General features: G+C 57.3%; 1 non-coding gene across 1 annotated transcript; it reads left to right on the forward strand.

Annotated features, from left to right (window-relative positions):
* The first annotated feature begins 1115 nt into the window (after nt 1–1115).
* On the forward strand, nt 1116–1188 carry TRNAV-UAC (transfer RNA valine (anticodon UAC)). The gene has a single exon. It is a non-coding gene; the product is annotated as a tRNA-Val (tRNA).
* Nucleotides 1189–3123: the final 1935 nt, after the last annotated feature.

A 3123-nucleotide genomic window follows, 5' to 3' on the forward strand; every position in this document is an offset into this window, starting at 1 on the left:
ACGTGTGGGGCTGGATGAGTGGAGAGTGAGGTGGATTGAGAAGTGGCTGGATGGCCGAGCTCAGAGGGTTGTGGTCAGTGGTGGCGCGGAGTCCAGTTGGAGGCCTGTGGCTAGCGGTGTCCCGCAGGGGTCAGTGCTGGGTCCAGTCTTGTTCAATGTATTCATCGATGACCTGGAGGAAGGGACAGAGTGCACCCTCAGCAAGTTTGCTGATGATACTAAACTGGGGGGAGAGGCTAACACACCAGAAGACTGTGCTGCCATTCAGAGGGACGTGGACAGGCTGGAGAGGTGGGCGGAGAGGAACCTCGTGAAGTTCAAGAAAGGCAAGTGCAGGGTCCTGCCCCTGGGCAGGAATAACCCCATGCAGCAGTCCAGGCTGGGGGCTGACCTGCTGGAAAGCAGCTCTGCCGAGAAGGCCCCGGGAGTGCTGGTGGACACCAAGTTGAGCAGGAGGCAGCAATGTGGCCTTGTGGCCAGGCAGGCCAAGGGTATCGTGGGGTGCCTTGGGCAGAGTGTTGGCAGCAGGTGGAGGGAGGTGGTGCTGCCGCCCTCCTCAGCCCTGGGGAGGCCTCACCTGGAGTGCTGTGTCCAATTGTGGGCTCCCCAGGACAAGAGAGACATGGAGCTCCTGGGGAGAGTGCAGCGGAGGGCTGTAAGGATGCTGAGGGGACTGGAGCATGTCTCCTGTGAAGAAAGGCTGAGGGAGCCGGACCTGTTGAGCCTGGAGAGGAGAAGACTGAGAGGCGATCTCATCAATGCGTACAAGTATCTGAAGGGAGGGTGTCGAGAGGATGAGGCCAGTCTCTTCTCCGTGGTGCCCGGTGACAGGACAAGAGGCAATGGGCAGGAGCTGCAGCACAGGAAGTTCCACCTGAATGCGAGGAGAAACTTCTTTGCTGTGAGGGTGACAGAGCATTGGACCAGGTTTCCCAGAGAGGTGGTGGAGTCTCCTTCGCTGGAGATATTGAAAACCCGCCTGGACGCGATCCTGGGCAATATGCTGTAGAGGACCCTGCTTGAGCAGGGGGGTTGGACTAGATGATCTCCAGAGGTCCCTTCCAACCTCGACCATTCTATGTGATTCTGTGATTCGGTGGTAAGTGAGCAGTGGCGGTTCCATAGTGTAGTGGTTATCACGTCTGCTTTACACGCAGAAGGTCCTGGGTTCGAGCCCCAGTGGAACCAATGCCGCGTGATTCCTTTGAGCGCAACTCCTAGAGACAGTGAACAGACGCAGCAGTTTGCGCAGAAGGCAAAGAAGGCATCTTCATTTTCCATAGTGGTGTGTCTTTCCCCAGGCATGGTCATGACATGCCGCAGAGCACGTTCCCCAGTGGCTGCTGGAGGTGCTGCATCAGCTGTGTCTGAGGCGTCAACCCAGACAGACCCTCTGACAGCAGATGCAGCTCCGCAGGTGTCAGGCTGCAGGGAGTGCCTGGGGCCTCTCTGTGGGGCCTGGGCTGACAGTCAGCTCTCCTGCAGAGGGTGTGCTGTGGTTGACCAGTTGTATCGCCAGGTAAAGGAGTTATGGGAGGAAGTCAGTAGGCTGTGCAGCATCTGAGAAGATGAGCAGGAGATAGGCAGGGTATTCTCGGAGACTGTGCAGCTCCAGGAGTCCCCACCCTCCACTGCAGTGGAGTTGTCGGAGGGCTCTGTGCCGTGCGTGACAGTTCATCGTAACACTGTTGAAGAGGGCTGGAAACTGGTCACTTCTCGTAGAAGGAGAAAGGCTCTTGCTCCTCCTCAAGGTTTGCCTTTGAGGAACAAGTTTAGTGCCCTGCAATCTGAGGAGGAGCTGGGCATGGCTCCAAGGGAGGCAACTGGCCTGACAGGCCCTGTGCCATGTGGGAACCCCCGGAAGAAGCGGCGAGTGATTGTTGTGGGTGACTCCCTGCTGCAGGGGACAGAGGCACCTACCTGCCGACCTGACCTCTTGTCTAGAGAGGTCTGCTGCCTGCCAGGGGCTCGAATAAGAGCTGTCATGGAAAGACTGGCAAGGCTTGTCCATGCATTAGACTACTACCCTCTGCTGCTCTTCCATGTGGGCACTAACGACACGAAAGGCAAATTGGGAACCATCAAACAGGACTCCAGAGCTCTGGGAATGGTGGCCAAGGGTCTGGGAGCCCAGGTCGTTTTCTCCTCAATTTGCCTGTGGGGGAAAAGGACGGGAGGAGGAGTAGATGGATTTCCCAAGTTAACAGCTGGCTGCGCCGCTGGTGCTGGCAGCAGGGCTTTGGTTTCTATGACCATGGGACCCTGCTTGAAGATCAACAGCTGATGGGGAGAGATGGGATCCACCTTACCAAGCGGGGCACGCGTGTCTTTGCCAACAGGTTGGCCAGCCTGGTAAGGAGGGCCTTAAACTAGGCAAGATGGGGGAAGGGGAGTGGTATAGAGACAGGGGAGTCAGTAAAACACCGCTCAAGTCAGGAGGCCTCCAGCGGGTGCCTGCAGCCAGGGGAGACAGCATGGAACATGGCTATGGAGGATCCTCTTGCACCTCTCCTGGGAAGCTTACATGCTCGACCGGCTCTCTGAGATGCCTGCACACCAATGCGCGCAGCATGGGGAATAAGCAGGAAGAGTTAGAGATGTGTGTGCGGTCGCAGGGCCATGATCTCACTGCAGTTACAGGGACATGGTGGGAGAGCTCACATGACTGGGATGCTGCCATGGACGGCTATGTGCTTGTTAGGAAAGAGAGGCCAGGAAGGCGAGGGGGTGGAGTTGCCACCACCTTCATGGGAGGGAGCAACTAGAATGTGTGGAGCTCTGCCTCGCGGTGGATGAAGAGCAAGTGGAGAGCCTATGGGTAAGGGTTAAAGGGCAGGCTGAAACGGGCGACGCTGTTGTGGGGGTTTACTCCAGGCCACCTGATCAGGAGGAAGTCGTCGATGAGGCCTTCTACCGACAGCTGGAAGTAGCCTCACGATCACAGGCCCTGGTTCTCCTGGGAGACTTCCACCACCCTGACATCTGCTGGCAAGAGAGCACAGCTAGGCGCAAACAGTCAAAGAGGTTCCTGCAGAGCACTGAGGATAATTTCTTGACTCTAGGTGGTGGCGACGCCAACAAGGAGAGGTGCGCCTCTGGACCTTGTGCTAACAAAGCAAGAAG

The sequence above is a fragment of the Struthio camelus genome, chromosome 1 (genome assembly GCF_040807025.1).
Source record: "Struthio camelus isolate bStrCam1 chromosome 1, bStrCam1.hap1, whole genome shotgun sequence".
Taxonomy (NCBI): Eukaryota; Metazoa; Chordata; class Aves; order Struthioniformes; family Struthionidae; genus Struthio; species Struthio camelus.